This window comes from Mobula hypostoma, chromosome 12 (genome assembly GCF_963921235.1).
Source record: "Mobula hypostoma chromosome 12, sMobHyp1.1, whole genome shotgun sequence".
Taxonomy (NCBI): Eukaryota; Metazoa; Chordata; class Chondrichthyes; order Myliobatiformes; family Myliobatidae; genus Mobula; species Mobula hypostoma.
In genome coordinates this window covers 6110669-6133680 of record NC_086108.1, presented here as the reverse complement: position 1 = coordinate 6133680, position 23012 = coordinate 6110669, and the positions used below count along the sequence as shown (strand labels likewise).

Sequence of the window (23012 nt, the reverse complement as noted above, 5' to 3'; positions counted from 1 at the left end):
GAGGTTCTCGGTGATGTGAATGCCGAGGAACTTGAAGCTGTTTACCCTCTCAACCCCAGATCCATTGATGTCAACAGGGGTTAGCCTGTCTCCATTCCTCTTGTAATCCACAACCAGCTCCTTTGTTTGTGTGATATTGAGGGAGAGGTTGTTTTCTTGACACCACTGTGTCAGAGAGATGATTTCTTCCCTGTAGGCCACCTCGTTATTGTTTGAGATAAGGCCAATCAATATAGTGTCATATTAGCAGATTGGAGCTGTGGATGGCGATACAGTCATGGCTATACAGGGAGTATATTGGACTCTGTACTTCACGTTATGATGTGTTTCTGGTCACTCCTTGTTTTTTTTTGCTATTTTCAGTGTCTGTGATGAGGGAGGCTTGCAGGTAACGAATGACGCAGTGCTAGATTGAACTGAGCTGAACTGAATATGCCTGAACTCTGCAGATTTTGTGTTTTATATTCTGTGCTTTATATTTTGTTGGCACTTGTGCAATTTTTTTGCATGTGGGGGTGGGTTTTGATGTTTTTCTTTGAAAACTTTACCTGGTTTTCTTTGTTTTGTGGCTGTCTGTGGGGAAAAAGAATCTCAGGGTAGAATGCTGCATACATACTTCGATAATAAATATCCTCTGAACTTTGAACTTTTTGAACTGAGCATTAGGTATCCAGTGTAGCACCATGTCAGTGAAAATGATGAGTTTGTTTTGCAGTTGTACAACAACTTCCCAAGGATCATGGATTTCCTGCCCGGACCTCACCAAAAGGTGTTCCAAAATGTCACATACTTGAGAAGTTTTCTGGCCAAAACTATTCAAAGCCACAAGGAAACTGTCCAGAAAGACTCCCCTCGGGATTATATCGACTGCTTCCTCATGAAGATGGATGAGATAATGGCAGCAAGTTTCTTCTCACATTCATTCATTTCCCACTGTCCTACCAAATATACTGAAGATAATAACTTTTCTCTTCTTATTTTATTTTAGGGACACGACACAGAACAGGCCCTTTTGGCCCAAAGAGCTGCACCAACCAGCAGCCCATCTATTTATTCAGTTTAGTTACTTACTGCCCATTACACCGCTGGTGCTTAGGGCTGCAATGAAGGTCCTCCATCTCTGTCTGTCCTCGGCCGTCTTCTCTATTGTGCCCCATGTGTGGTTAAGGATCCTCATTTCTGCCTCTACGGTACAGCAGCAAATTGTCTTTCCTCTGCCCTTGAGGTGTCCGATGAAGTGCTGTCTTGATGATGGCATTGGCATATCTTCTCATCACGTGCCCAACCCATCTCCAACATTTCCTCATGGTGATTGTGGCCGTGTCCTCTTGGTGACGCTGAAGGAGTAGGGTGTGGTTGGAGATCTTTCTTGGCCAGAAAATACAAAGGTTATTCCAGAGGCTCATGGTGTGGAATGACGAAGTCACTCTGACAAGCACCAACATTCTGACCCGCACAACACAGCTCTGGTACAACTTCACCTTGGTGTGGACATTGTACTTTGTTGATCCCCATATATTGCTCAACCATAACTTAATCAGAGAACGATTTTCAATGACCAATTGACCTTTGGGCCGTTGGGGAAAACCAGAGCACCCGGGGGAAACCCATGCGGTCATGGGGAGAATGTACAAACTCCTTGCAGGCAGCACTGGAATTGAACTACGAACTTTGGAACATCCTAAGCTGTAATAACATCGCAATAACCACTACACTATCATGGCACCCGACTTTTCTTAATTGGTAAGTTAGATCAGAGTTGAAAAACATAGAAATAGGCCCTTCAGCCCTGTTGGCCACTGTGCCTGTCTATACTAATTCCATTTACCTGCATTAATTCCATATCCCTCCTTGTTCTGCTCTGTTAATTTTGCAGAGTGGTCGTATTTATTAATTAATTTATTGATTGATTGAAATACAGCAAGAGTAGGCACCACCCAACAATCCACCAATTTAATCCTAGCCCAATCAGGGGACAATTTACAATGACCAATGAACCTCCTAATCTTTGGGATGAAGGAGGAATCTTTAGCACCCAGTGTTTCCAACACGGTCACAGGGAGAACATACAAACTCCTTCCGGGCAGCGACTGGAATTGAACCCGGGTCGCCTGTACTCTAAAGCATTATACCACTGTGCCGCCCAAAAAAAGTTATCTTTTTCGATGAAAACTATACAACTGCTAGAAATCTAAAGTAAGAAATGAAAATGCCTTATGTTCTCAGTGCCTTTAGAAAAAGAATCTGGCATTTTGTCTCAACAGTCCTTTGACATGGATGCTGCCAAGCTTCCTAAAAGCTTCCATGATTATCTGTTTCTTTGGGAACTGGTATTGCAAACATTTGCCTATTATAGAGCACGATAGCATTAGGGTGGCACCTTAGTGTAGTGGTTAGCACAACGCTTCACAATACAGGTGACCCAGGATCAATTCCCACCGCACCTGTCAGGAAGTTATCCCCATGACTGTATGGGTCTCCTCTGGGTGCTCTGGTTTCCTCCCACAGTTCAAAGGTGTTCTGGTTGGTAGGTTCATAGGCCATTGTAAATTGTCCTGTGATAAGGCATTGCAGGGCGGTGTAGCTTGAAGGACCAGAAGGACCGATTCTGCGTTGAATCTTAATAAAATAAAAAAAAAAAAGGTGCCAGGCAGGCATGAATTGAATTAAAGTTGAAAATCGTCTGAAGGGTGTTAAAATGTACTCCTTCCCTCCCTCCCCCCCCCCCATCATTTTCTGGCCTCTGCCCTCTTCCTTTTCAGCCTTGATGAAGGATCTCAGGTTGTAACAATGTCAACTGCTCACTTACCCTCATAGATGCTGCCTGACTTGCTAAGTTCCTCTGGCACTTTGCGTTTGTGTGTATGTGTTGCTCCAATTTCTAGCATCTGCATAATCCCTTCTGTTTAAAACGTGGATTTTTGCTTGCTTTGTGTCAGGACAAAGATGAGCTTAACTCCAAATTTTTTCATAAAACTTGCTGTTGACGACGCAGAACTTATTTCTGGCTGGAACGGAAACAACCAGTACAACACTGCGCTGGGCTCTTCAAATCCTAACAAAGTATCTGGAAATTCAAGGTAAGCTTTAATTCAATTCAAATTTAATTATCACCCAACCATACATGAATACTCAAGAATACAGCCAAACGAAAGAACGTTATTCCAGCGTCAATGTCAAAAACACAGTGCCAATGGTCACACACAGCACAAAACACTCACAAGATAGCAAGCACAAATGGTATCATGATCACACAATAAAAGACTCAAAAACTCACTCCATCAGTCTCCAGTTGATTTCGATAGCCTGTCTCCGGTGAGCAAACACGGTGGGGGGAACTGGCTCCAGCCTGGACACGGCACCACACCGACCCTGGAGGAGTTCACTGGCCCTGAGGCTGACCACCCCCCCCCCCACCCGACCCCACCAGGTGAAACTGCAGCTTGAGGCCCAGTCCTCACAGATAAAAGACAACAGGCCCATATAGAATATCAGTAAAAATACAACCAAACAAACGGTATAGTCCAGACCTTCAGTCCATTGAACTCTTCAGTCGACCATAAAATATTCATGGTCATAGTCATACTTTATGGATCCAGAGGGAAATTTGGTTTTGTTACAGTTGCACCAACCAAGAACAGTATAAATATAGCCATATAAAACCATAAATAATTAAATAGTAATATGTAAATTATGCCAGGAAATAAGTCCAGGACCAGCCTATTGGCTCAGGGTGTCTGACCCTCCAAGGGAGGAGTTGTAAAGTTTGATGGCCACAGGCAGGAATGACTTCCTATGACGCTCAGTGTTGCATCTCAGTGGAATGAATCTCTGGCTGAATGTACTCCTGTGCCCAACCGGTACATTATGTAGTGGATGGGAGACATTGTCCAAGATGGCACGCAACTTAGACAGCATCCTCTTTTCAGACACCACCGTCAGAGAGTCCAGTTCCATCCCCACAACGTCACTGACCTTACGGATGAGTTTGTTGATTCTATTGGTGTCTGCTGCCCAGCACACAACAGCAAACATGATAGCACTGGCCACCACAGCCTCGTAGAACATCCTTAGCAATGTCCGACAGATGTTAAAGGGCCTCAGTCTCCTCAGGAAATAGAGATGGCTCTGACCCTTCTTGTAGTCAGCCTCAGTGTTCTTTGACCAGTCCAGTTTATCGTCAATTCATATCCCCGGGTATTTGTAATTCTCCACCATGTCCACACTGACCCCCTGGATGGAAACAGGGGTCACCGGTGCCTTAGCTCTCCTCAGGTCTACCACCAGCTCCTTAGTCTTTTTCACATTAAGCTGCAGATAATTCTACTCACACCATGTGACAAAGTTTCCTACCGTAGCCCTGTACTCAGCCTCATCTCCCTTGCTGATGCATCCAACTATGGCAGAATCATCAGAAAACTTCTGAAGATGGCAAAACAGCTTGTGTTTAATTCAGAATCAGGTTTACTATCACTAGCATACGTTGTAAAGTCTGTTAACTTTGCAATAGCAATACAATGAAATACATGGTAATAGAGAAAAAACTGAATTACAGTAAGTAATTATATTAAATAGTTAAATTAAATAAGTAGTGCAAAAAAAGTAGTGAGGTAGTGTTGTGGGTTCACTGTCCATTCAGAAATCAGATGGCAGAGGGGAAGAAGCTGTTCCTGAATCACTGAGTGTGTGTCTTCAGGCTCCTGTACCACCTCTGATTGTAGCAAAGAGAAAAGGGCATGTCTGGGTAATAGGAGTCCTTAATGATGGATGCCACCTTTCTAAGGCACTGCTGTTTGAAGATATCTTAGATGCTACGGAGGCTAGTGCCCATGATGAAGCTGACTGAGTTTACAACTCTGTAGCTTACTTCAATCCTGTGCAGTGCCCACACCCCGTACCAGATGGCAATACAACCAGTTAGAATGGTCTCCATGGTACACCTGTAGACATTGCGAGGTGTGTATCAATTACACAGCAGTGTCAAAATGTCAAAATCAAAGTTCAAAGTAGATTCTATTTTCACCATATACAGAATCACAATTAGAATCAGGTTTATTATCACCAGCATGTGACATGAAATTTGTTAACTTAGCAGCAGCAGTTCAATGCAATACATAATCTAGCAGAGAAAAATAATAATAATAAACAAGTAAATCAATTGCAGTATATGTATATTGAACAGATTTTTAAAAGAAGCCTTGAGATTCATTTTCTTGTGGGCATCTCAGCAAATTGATTGAATAGGACCTATAACAGAATCAATGAAAGATCAACCAGTGCAGAAGATAAACTGTGTAAATGCAAATATAATAAATAGCAATAAATAATGAGAACATGAGATACTGAGATGGTCCTTAAAATGGGATCATTGGTTGTGGGAAAATCTCAATGAATGGGCAAGTGTGAGCAGTTATCCCCTTTTGTTCAAGAGCCTGATGGTTGAGGGGTAGTAACTGTTCCTGAATCTGGTGGTGTGAGTCCTGAGGCTCTTGTACCTTCTACCTGATGGCAGCAGTGAAAAGAGAGCATGGCCTGGGTGGTGAGGATCTCTGATGATGGATGCTGCTTTTATATGACTGTGTTCCATATAGATGTTTATTAGAAAAAAAACATAGAAAACCTACAGCACAATACAGGCCCTTCAGCCCACAATGCTGTGCTGAACATGTACTTACTTTTGAAATTACCTAGGGTTACCCATAGCCCTCTATTTTTCTAAGTTCCATGTACCTATCCAGGAGTCTCTTAAAAGACCCTCTCGTATCCGCCCCCATCACCATTGCCGGTAACCCATTCCAAGCACTCACCACTCTCTGTGTTTTTAAAAAAAAACTTACCCTGACATCTCTGTACCTACTGCCAAGCATCTTAAAATTGTGCCCTCTTGTGATAGCTTTTTCAGCCCTGGGAAAAAGCCTCTGACTATCCATATGATCAATGCCTGTCATCATCTTATACACCTTGATCAGGTCACCTCTCATCCTCTGTCGCTCCAAGGAGAAAAGGCCAAGTTCCCTCAAACTATTCTCATAAGGCATGCTCCCCAATCCAGGCAACATCTTTCTAAATCTCTTCTGCACCCTTTCTATAGTTTCCACATCCTTCCTGTAGTGAGGTGACCAGAATTGAGCACAGTACTCCAAGTGGGGTCTGACCAGGGTCCTATATAGCTATAACATTGTCTTTCGACTCTTAAACTCAATCCCATGGTTGATGGAGGCCAATGTACCGTATGCCTTCTTAACCACAGAGTCAACCTGCGCAGCAGCTTTGAGTGTCCTATGGACTCAGACCCTAAGGTCCCTCTGATCCTCCACACTGCCAAGAGTCTTACTATTAGTACTGTATTCTGCCATCATATTTGACCTACCAAAATGAACCACCGCACATTTATCTGGGTTGAACTCCATCTGCCACTTCTCAGCCCAGTTTTGCATCCAAGCAATGTCCCGCTGTAATCTCTGACAGCCCTCCACGCTATCCACAACACCCCCAATCTTTGTGTCATCAGCAAATTTACTAACCCATCCCCCACTTCCTCATCCAGGTCATTTATAAAAATCACAAAGGGAAGAGGTCCCAGAACAGATCCCTGAGGCACACCACTGGTCACCAACCTCCATGCAGAATATGTCCCATCTCCAGCCACTCCTGGCCTTCTGTGGGCAAGCCAATTCTGGATCCACAAAGCAAGGTCGCCTTGGATCCCATGACTCTGTACCTTCTCAATAAGCCTTGCTTGGGGTACCTTATCAAATGCCTTGCTGAAATCCATATACACTACATCTGCTACTCTTCCTTCATCAAAAACTTCAATCAGGCTCATAAGGCACGACCTGCCTTTGACAAAGCCATACTGACTGTTCCTAATCATATTATGCCTCTTCAAATGTTCATAAATCCTGCCTCTCAGGATCTTTTCCATCAACTTACCAACTACTGAAGTAAGACTCACTGATCTATAATTTCCTGGGCGGTCTCTACTCCCTTTCTTGAATATGGGAACAACATCTGCAACCATCCAATCCTCCGGAACCTCCTCTGTCCCCATTGATGATGCAAAGATCATTGCCAAAGGCTCAGCAATCTCCTCCCTCACCTCCCACAGTAACCTGGGGTACATCTCAACAGGTCCTGGAGACTTATCCAACTTGATACTTTCCAAAAGCTCCAGCACATCCTCTTTCTTAATATCTATATGCTCAAGATTTTCAATCCACTGTAAGTCATCCCCACAATCTCCAAGATCCTTTTCTGCAGTGAATACTGAAGCAAAGTATTCATTAAGTACCTCAGCTATCTCCTCCGGTTCCATACGCACTTTGCCACTGTCACATTTGATTGGTCCTATTCTCACGCGTCTTATCCTCTTGCTCTTCACATACCTGTAGAATGCCTTGGGGTTTTCTTTAATCCTGCTCACCAAGGCCATCTCATGGCCCCTTCTGGCTCTCCTAATTTCATTCTTAAGCTCCTTCCTGCTAGCCTTATAATTTTCTATATCTCTATCATTACCAAGTTTTTTGAACCTTTCATAAGCTTTTCTTCTTGACTAGATTTTCAACAGCCTTTGTACATCATGGTTCCTGTACCCTACCATTCTTTCTGTCTTATTGGAATGTATCTATGCAGAATGCCACGCATATATCCCCTGAATATTTGCCACATTTCTGCTGTATATTTCCCTGAGAACGTATTTCCCGTTACTCTAATTAAACGCTTTCCTAACTTGTCTGTTCCTATCTCTCTCCAATGCTATGGTAAAGGAGATAGAATTGTGATCACTATCTCCAAAATGCTCTCCCACTGAGAGATCTGACCCCTGACCAGGTTCATTTCCCAATACCAGATCAAGTACAGCCTCTCCTCTTGTAGGTTTATCTACATAGTGTGTCAGGAAACCTTCCTGAGCACATCTAACAAACTCCACCCCATCTAAGCCTCTTGCTCTTGGGAGATGCCAATCAATATTTGGGAAATTAAAATTTCCCACAACACCTCTTATTATTACATCTTTCTAGAATCTGTCTCCCTATCTGCTCCTTGCTGTCCCTGTTACTATTGGGTGGTCTATAAAAACACCCAGTAGAGTTATTGACCCCTTCCTGTTTCTAACTTGTACCCACAAAGACTCAGTAGACAATTCCTCCATGACTTCCTCCTTTTCTGCAGCCCTGATACTATCTCTGATCAGCAGTGCCAAGCCCCCACCTCTTTTGCCTCCCTCCCTGTCCTTTCTGAAACATCTAAGGCCTGGCACTCTAGGTAACCATTCCTGCCCCTGAGCCATCCAAGTCTCTGTAATGTCCACAATATCATATCTCTAAGTACTGATCCACGCTCTAAGCTCATCTGTTTTGTTCATAATGCTTCTTGCATTAAAATAGACCCATCTCATCCCATTGGTCTGAGCGTATCCCTTCTCTAGCACCTGCCTATCCTCCCTCTCACACTCTCCAAGCTTTAAGTGAGCCAATCATCCCTCCTTCTGTCTCTTCAGTTCGGTTCCCACCTCCCAAAATGTTTTCCAGTTTTTTGTTATATGTATGAGTAAATTCTAAAAATGGAAGTATAGTAATCACTCAAGACAAGTATGATGTTCTCCTGAGGGGTTATTTCCCTAATGGAGAATGCCTGTGGGTGAATTTGTTTAACATGGGGAGATTGATGCATGAGCAGCCACCACTCGGTCCTTGATGGGTCGGGGTTAGTGTCCAGTGGCACGGGATGCAAAATGACTCGGGACCCTACACTGCTGAAGCCTTCCTGCGCATTCACAGCCATGGTGATGAGTCACCATCTTCCACCAGCTCCACCGTTGAGGTCTTGGTTGGATCACTCTTTGTCTGGAATCTCTCCCTTGACCTTACTGCCATGGGTGACCCTACTAGGAGGTGAAATCCAGACGCAATCGCTCTTGGGATCTCAGGCACTCATAAGCCATCAAAACATGCAGAGAAATGCATCATGTGTGTCAAAACAACTCAGTGGGAATTATGCTGGGGGCAGTTCGCAAGTGTCACCACACTTCTAATATGGATCTCACTGAAACCTGTTGAATGTGGAAAGGCCTCGATAGAGTGGCTGTAGAGAGGATGTTTCCTATGGTGGGAGAGTCTAAAACCAGAGGACACAGGCTCATAATAGAGGGACGTCCTTTTAGAATTAGAATCAGATTTAGTATCACTGGAATATGTTGTGAAATTTGGTAACTTTATGGCAGCAATACAATGAAATACATGATAAATAAACATAGAGAACAAAACTGAGTTACTTTAAGTTATATATGCCTATTAAGTTGTTAAGTTAAAGTAAGTAGTGCAAAGTAACTGAAATTAAAAAGTAGCGAGGTAGTATTCATGAGGAAGAAGCTGTTCCTGAATTGTTGAGATGAGGAAGAATTTTTTTAGCCTGTGGGTGGTGAAGCTGTAGAATTTGTTGCCATAGGTGGCTGTGGAGGCCAGGGATTGATATATTGGGCAGAATTTGATACATTCCTGATTTGTCAGGAATCACAGGTATATTGAGGAGATTGGGGCTGAGAGTGAAAATGGATCAGTCATGTTGAAATAGCCAAATAGCTTAATTCTGCTCCAATATTTGATGGTTTCTTAGGGCCTTCCGGTGCCAACATGCCCACAATTTACCAACCCTTACTAATCTGTACCATACGTCTTTGAAATGTAGGAGGAAATCAGAGGATTTGGAGGAAACCTAGGGGGTCACAGAGAAGAACGTACAAACTCCTTACTAACAGCGGTGGAAATCAAACTCTGATCAGTGTTCACTGGCGTTGTAAGACACGACGGTACTAACAGCTTCATACCATGCTGCCTGTGCATGCAAGGGTGCAATGAAAACCGTACCTGCAGCAGTATCACAGGCACACAGCATCATATAAGCTGAGTGCTGAAGAAAAAAACATAAATTAGACAGAATTTTTACAAGGAAGATCACAATTAGGACAAAACCATGAGGTTCATTTCAGTGACAAGTCATCAAATACTCAACTCCCAGTTTCCCAAAATGTTTCTGTTATTTATTAGGAATCTCAGGAGCAAAATAATAAATACCTCTGACAATACTTAGACCTCAGACAATTTTAAGAATTTATACTCAGCTCTGCAATGAACTGCGGCTGTGCAATTGATTTCCTTATTTATATTTCTTTCTATATGATCATGTATTGGATTGTACTGCTACTGCTAAGTTAACAGAATTTCACAACAGATGCTGGTGATAAAAACTCTGACTCACATTCTGGATTACTCAGACTGCAGTGATCCCTGACTTTGAGTCTTTCGTACACCTTCAGTTCTGAATGCTATTTGCTTGCTTTTATTGTTTGCATGATTTGTCCCTCTGGCCTCCTCCGTCACCTTCACCCTCTCTACCTCATCTCTCCCATTCCCTCCTCTCTCCCCATTCCTCCTTTCCCCTCTCCCTCCCTCCTTCCCCCACTCTCCATCCCTCCTCCCCGTTCCTCCTTCCCCCACTCTCCCTCATTCCGTCCCCACCAACCTCTCCCTCCCTCCCCACCACCCCTCCCCAAACTCCCTCCGTCCCCGCGCTCTGTCTCCCTCCCCCGGTCCGTCCCCGCGCTCCCTCTTTCCTCCCCGCGTTCTCTGTCCCCCTCCCTCCCCACGTGCTCTCTCCTTGTCCCGCTCTCCCCACTGAGATAAAGCTACCTGAGTGAAAAGCTACAGAATCTAGGCCTCTGTACCTTCCACTGCAACCGAAACAGCACGATCTGTGTGGATCGGAAATAAGATCTCCACCTGACTGGCGCACCACAGTGATATGTGCTTAGCCCACTGCTCTGCTCTCTCTACACCTGTGACTGTGTGGCTAGGGACAGCTCAGACACCAGCTATAACTCTGCTGATGATATATAACCATTGTTGGCAGAATCTCAGATGGTGACGAGAGGGTGCAATGGAGAGAGATATACCAGCTAATTGAGTGGTGTCGTACTCAACATTAGTAAGACCAAAGAACTGACTGTGGACTTCATAAAGGGTAAGACGAGGGAACACAAACCTATTTTCAGAGCTATTGGAAGTGGAAGGAGTGAGCAATTTCAACTTCCTTCAGTAGCTCTGAGGACGTAACATGATGCAGCTACAAAGAAGACCAGGCAGAGGCTATATTTCATTAGGATTTTGAGGAGATTTGGTATGTCACCAAAGGCACTCACAAATTTCTACAATGTACTATGGAAAGCATTCTGACCGACTGCATCACCATCTCATATGGGCTGGGGGGGGGGGCCTACTGCGCATACGTAGCTTATTTAGATACAACATGGTAACAGGCCATTCTGGCCCAACTACTGTTACACCCATGTGACCAATTGTCCTTCTACCCTGTATGTCTTTGGGATGTGGGAGAAACCAGAGGATGCAGAGGAAACCCACACTCTCACAACCATGGGTCATTGGTAGACTTTTTTGAGTGGTCTGAGTTTTTTCTTATATTCTGTGTTTTATTAATTATAATTATCTGAATTAACGCACTTCGGGGTTTTTGTGTTGTTAGACCTTCCCCAATTTACAGTTAAGTTGCAATTGTCCTTGGATACTTCCAATTAATTCTTCAAGACTTTTCAGGTGTCCAATTAAGTATCCTTGGACGAGGAAATCTGCAGACGCTAGAAATTCAAGCAACGCACATCAAAGTTGCTGGTGAATGCAGCAGGCCAGGTAGCATCTCTAGGAAGAGGTACAGTCAACGTTTCGGGCCGGGACCCTTCATCAGGACTAACTGAAAGAAGAGATTTGAAAGTGGGAGGGGAGATCCAAAATGATAGGAGAAGACAGGAGGGGGAGGGATGGAGCCAAGAGCTGGACAGGTGATTGGCAAAAGGGATATGAGAGGATCATGGGACAGGAGGCCCAGGGAGAAGGAGAAGTGGGGGGAACCCAGAGGATGGGCAAGGGGTATAGTGGGAGGGACAGAGGGAGAAAAAGGAGGGGGAGAGAGAGAGAGAAAGAATGTACAGAAATAAATAAGGGATGGGGTACTAGGGGGAGGTGGGGCATTAGCGGAAGTTTGAGAAGTCAATGTTCATGCCATCAGGTTGGAGGCTACCCAGACGGAATATAAGGTGTTGTTCCTCCAACCTGAGTGTGGCTTCATCTCTACAGTAGAGGAGGCCGTGGATAGACCTATCAGAATTGGAATAGGACGTGGAATTAAAATGTGTGGCCACTGGGAGCAGGATCTCCCAGTGGCCACACATTTTAATTCCACTTCCATCTACGCTCTGTCCGCCAGAGAAAGCAGGATTTCCCAGTGGCCACACATTTTAATTCCACGTCCCATTCCCATTCTGATATGTCTATCCACAGCCTCCTCTACTGTAAAGATGAAGCCACACTCAGGTTGGAGGAACAACACCTTGTATTCCGTCTGGGTAGGCTCCAACCTGATGGCATGAACATTGACTTCTCAAACTTCTGCTAGTGCCCCACCTCCCCCACGTACCCCATCCATTATTTATTTATATACACTCATTCTCCCTCTCCCTCTCCCTCTCCCTCCCTTGCCCATCCTCTGGGTTCCCCCCCTCCCCCTTTTCTTTCTCCCTGGGCCTCCTGTCCCATGATCCTCTCATATCCCTTTTGCCAATCAACTGTCCAGCTCCTGGCTCCATCCCTCCCCCTCCTGTCTTCTCCTATCATTTTGGATCTCCCCCTCCCCCTCCCCCTCCCCCTCCCCCTCCCAATTTAAAATCTCTTACTAGCTCTTCCTTCAGTTAGTCCTGATGAAGGGTCTTGGCCCGAAACGTTGACTGTACCTCTTCCTAGAGATGCTGCTTGGGCTGCTGCGTTCACCAGCAACTCTGATGTGTGTTGCTTAAGTATCCTTGGACTTTTGTCTCTTATTAGAATAGTTACTGGTTAACCCTGTAATTAGTCTGGTGTTTTATCAGCTGGGCACAGATTCTTTTGTGCACTGGAATGTATTTAAAGGGGTAGTGCTATCCTCTCAGGTCTCCGTTGTCTTGATCCCTGCCTAGTGGAGTTTTGGCTGAGTTATCCAAGACCTTGTAAATTCAACTGATTAGTTTATTAATAAAATTCCTAGTTTTACTTAACCCTTCCGGTTGTCTGTGTGATCCTGTGCTTGCCTGTGAAGATGCGGCGTGAGACACACGTACAAACTCCTTACAGACGTTTACAGTCTCAAATTGGCTCTCTCGTCATCCTAAATTTGCACTAATGAGCAGGTGTACCTAATAAACTGACTATTGATTGTAAAATCAGACGATATTGACCAATATGACAAGTTGGGAAATGTTGGTAAATGAAATGTGTGAAACAAAATTTGCTTAACTTCCTCTCCCAGAGAAGATTCACAGTGAGATTGATGATGTGATTGGATCTCATCGAAGACCGGCAATTGAGGATCGGGCGAAGATGCCGTACACTGACGTGGTCATCCACGAGGTCCAGCGATACATCGACATCGCTCCCATGAACCTTCCACACATGGCAACTAGTGATGTGAACTTCTGAGGATATTTGATACCCAAGGTCAGAGGCAAGATCAATATTATGTTTTATTTGTATTATTTGTAACTTATTTGACATTATTTGACTTTAGTCAGCCTGTTGAAGTGGTGTACTGGGGTGTGGCTGCTGTCGCATAAAGACAGTTATTTGGAGCCACAGCAGAGAGCAGAGTGGGGGCCAAAGGTGAATGAGCTAGCCCGGAATGGACATGACAAATTCCATAACTGGAGGTGCTACCCCTCCCTGGATATCCCATACACTCCAAGAAGTGGAATAATCACCATTATATTGGGGTACACAGTAAATAGTAGGGCTTTAAAGTATTAATATATAATGCACTAAAAAGAGCACAAGAACTTGAAGTAGAGTCAGGCCATTTATTATCCCTACTCATCTATATTCTTCTGCCTCCCCCTGTAATCGTTGACAACTTGACTAAGCAACAACCTGTCGACCTCCACTTTAAATGTACCCAATGACTTGGTCACCACAGCCACCTATGGTGATGAATTTCACAGATTCCCACCCTCTGGCTAAAGAAATTCCTCCTCATTTCTGTTCTAAAGGGACATCCTTGTATTCTGAGACTGTGTCCTCTAGCCCTAATCCTCTCCATGTCCACTCTATCTAGGCCAGGGGTTCCCAACCGTTTTTATGCCATGGACTCCTACCATTAACCAAGGGGTCTGTAGACCCCAGGGTGGGAACCCCTGATCTGAGTCTTTCAATATTCAATAGGTTTCAATGAAGTCCCCTCTTATTTCTTCCTCATCTCTGTTCTAAAGTGATGACCTTGTATCCTGAGGCCATGATCTCAGGTCGTCTTCTGCCAGTCTCTTAAAGTTAAACAAATTTCTCCCAAAAAATAAATTGGCAGGTCTGTTTTTTTTTGAACTACGCTCCTAAATTGTGGATCTCAATACTTGAAACTATAATGATGTAGATTCAGTTGACATTTTTAAATGCCAGGTCAAAACCTATTTATTTAACCTTGCTTTTAACTAACACCTATTTATCTTTTATTTTTATATTTAATTTTATTTGCGTGTTGGAAGGCCTTGACAGAGTGGATGTGGAGAGGATATTTCCCATGGTGGGGGAGTCTAGGACCAGAGGACACAGCCTCAGTCAGAATAGAGGACGTCCATTTTCAAAGGTGAGGAGGACTTTCTTTAGCCAGAGAGTCATAAATCTGTGGAATTCGTTGGCACAGGCAGCTGTGGAGGCCAAGTCATTGGGTATATTTAAGGCAGAGGTAGATAGGTTCTTGATTGGTCAGGGCATAAAGGGATATGGGAAGGAGACCGGATATTGGGGCTGAGAGGGAAAACGGATCAGCCATGATGAAATGGCAGAGCAGACTCGATGGGCCAAGTCGCCTAATTCTGCTCCTATATACAGTTGAAGTCATAAGTTTACATACACCTGAGCCAAATACATTTAAATTCAGTTCTTCACAATTCCTGACATTTAATCCCAGAAAACATTCCCTGTCTTAGGTCAGTTAGGATCACTATTTTAAGAATGTGAAATGTCAGAATAATAGTAGAGAGAATGATTTATTTCAGCTTTTATTTCTTTCATCACTTTCCCAGTGGGTCAGAAGTTTACATACACTTTGTTAGTATTTGGTAGCACTGCCTTTAAATTGTTTAACTTGGGTCAAACATTTTGGGTAGTCTTCCACAAGCTTCTCACAATAAGTTGCTGGAATTTTGTTCCATTCCTCAGGACAGAACTGGTGTAACTGAAGCAGGTTTGTAGGCCTCCTTGCTCGTACACGCTTTTTCAGTTCTGCCCACAAATTTTCTATTGGATTGAGGTCAGAAAATGATGTCAAGTCTGGTTCATCCTTGGGAGCAATTTCCAAACGCCTGAAGGTACCACATTCATCTGTACAAACAATAGTATGCAAGTATAAACACCATGGGACCATGCACCCATCATAACACTCAGGAAGAAGACGCATTCTGTCTTCTAGAGATGAACGTACTTTGGCGGGAAAAGTGCAAATCAATCCCAGAACAACAGCAAAGGACCTTGTGAAGATACTGGAGGAAACAGACAGACAAGTATCTATATCCAGAGTAAAACAAGTCTTATATCGACATAACCTGAAAGGCTGCTCAGCAAGGAAGAAGCCACTACTCCAAAACCGCCATAAAAAAGCCAGACTACAGTTTGCAAGTGCACATGGGGACAAAGATCTTACTTTTTGGAGAAATGTCCTCTGGTCTGATGAAACAAAAATTGAACTGTTTGGTCAGAATGACTATCATTATGTTTGGAGGAAAAAGGGTGAGGCTTGCAAGCCCAAGAACATCAACCCAACAGTGAAGCATGGGGGTGGCAGCATCATGTTGTGGGGATGCTTTGCTGCAGGAGGGACTGGTGCACTTCACAAAATAGATGGCATCATGAGGAGGGAAAATTATGTGGATATTCTGAAACAACATCTCAAGACATCAGCCAGAAAGTTAAAGCTCAGTCACAAATGGGTCTTCCAAATGGACAATGACCCCAAGCATACCTCCAAAGTTGTGGCAAAATTACTTAAGGACAACAAAGTCAAGGTATTGGAGTGGCCATCACACAGCACTGACCTCAATCCGATAGAAAATTTGTGGGCAGAACTGAAAAAGTGTGTGCGAGCAAGGAGGCCTACAAACCTGACTCAGTTACACCAGTTCTCTCTGGAGGAATGGAAGAAAATTCCAGCAACTTACTGTGAGAGCTTGTGGAAGGCTACCCAAGTTAAACAATTTAAAGGCAATGCTACCAAATACTAACAAAGTGTATGTAAACTTCTGACCCACTGGGAAAGTGATGAAAGAAATAAAAGCTGAAATAAATCATTCTCTCTACTATTATTCTGACAGTTCACATTCTTAAAATCGTGATCCTAACTGACCTAAGACAGGGAATGTTTTCTAGGATTAAATGTCAGGAATTGTGAAAAACTGAGTTTAAATGTATTTGGCTAAGGTGTATGTAAACTTCTGACTTCAACTGTATTATGGTCTCCACTTTAACCCATTGTAAAGCACTCTGAGCTACATCGCCTGTATGAAATGTGCTCTATAAATAATAATATAATAATACAGGATAAACAAGCACAACTTATTGGATTCTAAACACACATAACATACAGAAAAACACTGAATTAAAAGAGGAAATTGAAAGACAATGGAACATGAACAGAGTATACATTGTCCCAATAGTAATATCTACAGCTGGTATCATCCCAGTCACTACACAATAGCATTAAACAATTAATCCTACACAGCAATATTCATGTAAATCACCAGAAAGCCACAATACTAAACACCACCTGAATAGTCCGAAATCTCCTAGCAACTGAGAAATGAACGTGCTTGTCTATCCCTGTATGTCAGGCGTTACCAGCTTGAGCTGAGAAAAAATTTTAAACAGTAATAATAATATTACTATATTAATATTATAATAATACTATTATTACCGATCCAACAAGATCAGGTTTCAGACCACAAATGTATTACATTCTGTGCTCCGAGGATCAATACCACATCAGCCACTGCAGTACATCGTTTCTGGGACGTATAACGTCATCAGTCATTTTTTTAATGTGTTGAGATACTTTCTGCTTTGTGCATCTGACATAATTTTTGATCATAACCATGTCTGAACGTGTTTCTGTGTTTAGGGCATGCTTGTGATCCCTGTCCTTTCCTCTGCTCTGAAAGACAACAGTCAATGGGAGTCACCAGAATCATTTAATGCAAACCATTTCCTTGATGAAAATGGATATTTCAAAAAGAGTGAAAATTTCATGGCATTCTCAGCAGGTATACATATACACTTATTTATTTTATTGCCTTTTCTCTCTGCCCACCTGCAAGAGGACCACAACTTTGTAGGGTTTGTCGGCTTGCATGCCTCAATGACCCAGAGATCTATATTGGAAGGAGTTACGGCTTTGTGATTTAGCTCTTGGTAGGGTCACCCATGCCAAACAGGTCAAAGGGTAAAGGCCAGACTAACTAGACAATTGAATGGTAGAGCAGACTTGATGGGCCAATTAGCCTAATTCTGCTCCTATGTCTTAAGGTGTTTTGGTCTAAAATGGAAATAGCAATGAAGAATCCTTCTACATCTGAATGTGTTGGTATTCATGAGTCCTCACCAAGGACTTGCATGACAGTAGTGAAAACTGAGCCACTGACATGATGAAGGAAGCCCTGAACACCATCAGAGGTGGATGACCTTCATTGTGATCCTAAACACCAATGGCGTAATGGGCTGCTGCTGCTCTCCGCCCAATAAAACAGACTTGCTGCTTTCTGTAGACCTTCCTAAACTGAGGTGTTGACTCTGGGCACATTACTCCAACTGGAGTCAGACAGAGCTAAACATCAAAGCGTGCGTGAGGAGATCCCTTTATACTGAAGCTGGAGTAGATTGTTCACTTCAGCACACACGAAAATCAAACAGCGAGGATTACCCAGTGTTGCGACTGTAAATGAAATCACCGGAGAGACAATGAAGTTGGTGGATATGGAAGTCTTTACTCTTCAAAGTACATCACAGTTTGATACCCTGAAGATGAGTGGTAACACAATACAGTTTCAATGGTTACGATGATATTGTTTACTTTAATACTTTGGGTTGACAATGCTTCATTTAGGGCGGAATGGTAGTGTAGTGGTTAGCACAGTAACTTCTAGTACCAGTGGCTCGGATTTAATTCCCACCACTGTCTGTAAGGAGTTTGTATATTCTCCACATGAAGGCATGGGTTTCCTCCGGGTGCTCCAGTTTCCTCCCACAGTCTAAAGATGTGCTGGTTAGTCGGTTAATTGGACATTGTAAATGGTCCCATGATTCGTCTGGGATTAAATTGGGGGATGCTGGGCAGATTGGCTTGAAGTCCTAAAAGGGCCTGTTCTGTGCTGTATCTCAATGAATCAATCAATAAATATAATATTTAAACATCTACAGTGGCATGCAAAAGTTTGGGTACCCCGGTCAAAATTTCTGTTACTGTGAATAGCTAAGCGAGTAAAAGATTTCCTGATTTCCAAAAGGCATAAAGTTAAAAATGACACATTTCTTTAATATGTTAAGCAAGAAAACTTTTTTTTATTTCCATCTTTTATAGTTTCAAAATGATGTAGCCCCTTGGTAAGCCTCAGGCTCGCTCAACTCACTTTCATTTAGGGGAAGCAGCCTTCGGCCCCGCCAGACTGGGTAATCAAGTTTGTGTGGATGCTGTGTGATGTACCCCACCCCGCCAAATAACAGACAATACACCATATGCGATTAAATGATTACAATTTATAGATATTACTGGAACTATGTAATTAATAGAGATAAAATATGAAAGGAAAGTAAAAGGCGCCAAACTTATCAAAGTTCAACCATTTCGTGCACAACAGTTGGAGCTCAATTAACGGGGTCCTATTTCCACCATTCGATCCCCTCTGACCACCTCGGCCTACTGCCTGGGACCAACCACGGTGGTCAACCAGACGCTCCACACGAGTCTGTCTTTGTCTCCTTTCCTCGCCGAACGTCCTGGGTCTCGGACTCCCACTTGGGGTTCGTCCCGTCGGCCAACTTACAGCATCGCATTTCCCCTCTCTGTCTCCATTGTGCCTTCTGCCCCAAAGCCCGTGCAACACGATAGCTTACAGACACACAAGAAAGAATAACATCTATCCCAATTGGTTAGCAAACAAATACAATTCTCTTTATAACTCAAACAAGCTGCTAAAGAGAAAACTTTCTCAGCAGTTAACATAACAAAGAAGCCATTTTGATTAGCCTACGCAGTAACGTAAAAGAAGAAACCTCTTACAATAACGAAAAAGGAAAATGACCCAAAGCAAAAGTTTGCGCACCCTGCATGGTCAGTACTTAGTAACACCCCCTTTGGCAAATATCACAGCTTGTAAGTGCTTTTTGTAGCCAGCTAAGAGACTTTCAAATTTTTGGGAGATTTTTGCCCATTCTTCCTTGCAAAAGGCTTCTCGTTCTGTGAGATTCTTGGGCCGTCTTGTGTGCACTGCTCTTTTGAGGTCTATCCACAGATTCTCAATGATGTCTAGGTCAGGGGACTGTGGGGGCCATGGCAAAACCTTCAGCTTGCACCTCTTGAGGTAGTCCATTGTGAATTTTGAGGTGTGTTTAGGTTCATTATCCTGTTGTAGAAGCCATCCTCTTTTTATCTTCCGCTTTTTTACAGATGGTGCGATGTTTGCTTCCAGAATTTGCTGGTATTTAATTGAATTCATTCTTTCCTCTACCAGTGAAATGTTCCCTGTGCCACTGGCTGCAACACAAACCCAAAGCATGATCGATCCACCCCCATGCTCAACAGTTGGAGAAGGGTTCTTGAAATTCTGCACCCCTTTTCCTCCAAACATACTTCTGCTCATTGTGGCAAAAGTTCTATTCAAAAGATTCAAAGGAACACCTAAACAAGCCTGATGCATTTTGGAAACAAGTCCTGTGGACTGATGAAGTTAAAATAGAACTTTCACAACATATACCAGTGACATTAAACCTGATTCTGAAGAAACAAAATGTTGAAGGAATTCCTCCAGTGTTTATTTCTTAGTTTAGGTTCGAGCAACTTGCATCTCTTACATCAATAAAAAGTCATTTGTTAGTGATTATAATATCAAAGTTTTACATTGAGGTTGTAGAGAATACAAAACAAGTCATAAAGTAGAGAGCTTAAGGTTCCACAGGAGTCTGTGATCATAATACGACCAAATTCACCCTGCAATTTTTAGGAGATGCTAAAGTCAGATGTACCTGTATTACAGTGAAGCAAAGGGAACTACAGTGCCATGAGAGAGGGGCTGGCCAAAATTGACTTTTAAAGAACACTGGCAGGGATGATGGCAGAGCTGCAATGGCTGGAATTTCTGGAAGCAATTCAGAAGGTGTAGGGTATGTACATCCTGAAGAGGAAGAAGTATTCTAAAGGCAGGATGACACAATAGATTCTTGATTAGTTAGGCCATGAAGGGATACAGGAAGAACACCTAGGCGTGACTCGAGTAGCAGCAGCACTCTCAATGGATACGATTAAATATTCCTGTTTCAGCCTGATACAGCTAAAAAGCACAATTGCTTCCAAGGTCAGTACAGTCAACAAAGATGTCTTAATGCATTTAAATGAACTATCGCTGCTTAAAACCAATGGAAACAACACTAATTGTGGTTGGAAGTGCCCACAGAGGAAGCGCAGGTGTAGATCATGGTTACAAGTGCATTTAAGGAAACAGGGTTTTAAACTCCCCATACTGACTATCTTGCTGGCGAACATGCAGCCTCTGGTGAATAAAATCGATGATCTCAGAGCAGGGTGCTGAATCAGAGGGACATTAGAACCATGTGTGTCCTTTGTTTCAGGGAATCTTGAGTAACCCCTTCCGTACAGAATGCAGCAATTCAGATTGATGGGTTTACTACACACTGTCAATATAGATCCATAGAGTGGAGGAGTATGCCTCATGATCAACTCTTCTTGCTGCACAAATATATCAGTCCTGACCCAACGTTGCTCACCAGACCTTGAATATCTAGCAGTAAAGTGTTGTCCTTTTACCTACCACGGGAGTTCTCTGGGGTCATTTTGGTAGCAGTTTACATTCCACCTCAGGCCAATGTCAAGCAGGCTTTAGATGATCTGAATAATGGGATCAACGTGCACAAAACACCATCGTTTTGAGAGATTGTAACCAGGCCAGTCTGAAAAATCACTAAGGAACTACCATCAATAGATAACTTGCAATACCACAGGAAACAACACACTGAACCATTGCTACACCACCATCAAGAATACCTACCATGCTATTCCACACCCTCACCTCAGGAAGTATGATCACCTAGTTGTACTTCTACTCCCTGAGTATAGGCAGAGACTGAAGACTGCAGCACTAGCAGTGAGGACCAAGAAGATAGAACAAGGGAAGCACAGGAGCGCTTACAGGACTGCTTTGAATCGGTGGACTGGACTGTATTCAGGGATTCATCTTCGAACCTGGATGAGTATGCTGTAGTTGTTACCAACTTCACTAAAACCTGTGTGGATGAGTGTATGCCCACAAAGACTTGCTGTACATTCCCAAACCAAAAGCCGTGGATAAACTCTGTGGCATTCAAGTCTGGCAACCCAGGCCTGTACTAGAAAACCAGGTATGATTTGCGGAGGGCTATTTCAATGGCGAAGAGACAATTTCGAACTAGGTCGGAGGTAAAATCGGATGCATGGCAATTCTGGCGGGGTCTGCAAGACATTACTTTCCACAAAGCGAAACCCAATAGCATAAATGGCAGCGATGCTTCACTACCAGATTAGCTCAATGCCTTTTATGTATGCTTTGAAAGGGAGAACACAACTACAGCTGTGAAGATCCCTGCTGCACCTGATGACCCTGTGATCTCCATCTCAGAGGCCTATATTAGGCTGTCTTTAAAGACAGTGAACCCTCACAAGGTGGAGTACCTGGTAAGGCTCTGAAAACCTGTGCCAACCAACTAGCAGGAGTATTCAAGGACATTTTCAACTTCTCACTGCTACGGGCAGAAGTCCCCACTTGCTTCAAAAAGGCATCAATTATACCAGTGCCTAAGAATAATGTGGGCTGCCTTAATGACTGTCGCCCGTTAGCATTCACATCGACAGTGATGAAATGCTTTGAGAAGTTGGTTATGAATAGACTGAGCTCCTGCCTCAGCAAAGACCTGGACCCAATGCAATTTGCCTATCGCCACAATAGGTCAATGGCAGACACAATCTCAATGGCTCTCCACACGGCTTTAGACCACCTAGACAGCACAAACACCTACGTCAGGATGCTGTTCATCATTTAGTACCATCATTCCCACAATCTTGATTGAAAAGTTGCAGAACCTGGGCCTCTGTACCTCCCTCTGCAATTGGATCCTTGACTTCCTAACTGAAGACCCCAGTCTGTGTAGATTGGTGATAACATATCCTCTTCGCTGACGATCAACACTGGTGTACCTCAGGGGTGTGTGCTTAGCCCACTGCTCTACTCTCTGTATACACATGACTGTGTGGCTAGGCATAGCTCAAATACCATCCACATATTTGCTGATGATACAACCATTGTTGGTAGAATCTCAGGTGGTGACAAGAGGTGTACAGCAGTGAGATATGCCAACTAGTGGAGTGATGCTGCAGCAACAATCTGGCACTCAACGTCATAAGACGAAAGAGCCGATTATGGACTTCAGGAAGGGTAAGACGAAGGAACACATACCAATCCTCAGAGGGATCAGAAGTGGAGAGAGTGAGCAGCTTCAAGTTCCTGGGTGTCAAGATCTCTGAGGATCTAACCTGGTCCCAACACATTGATGTAGTCATAAAGAAGGCAAGACAGTGGCTATATCTTATCAGGAATTTGAAGAGATTTGGCATGTCAACAAATACACTCAAAACTTCGATAGATGTACAGTGGAGAGCATTTTGACAGGCTG

The 23012-nt window shown here is 43.4% G+C and overlaps 1 pseudogene; it reads left to right on the top strand.

The window, feature by feature from the left end:
* The window catches only part of LOC134354585 (cytochrome P450 2C20-like), a 68190-nt pseudogene that overhangs the window by 41024 nt on the left and 4154 nt on the right, over positions 1-23012 (top strand).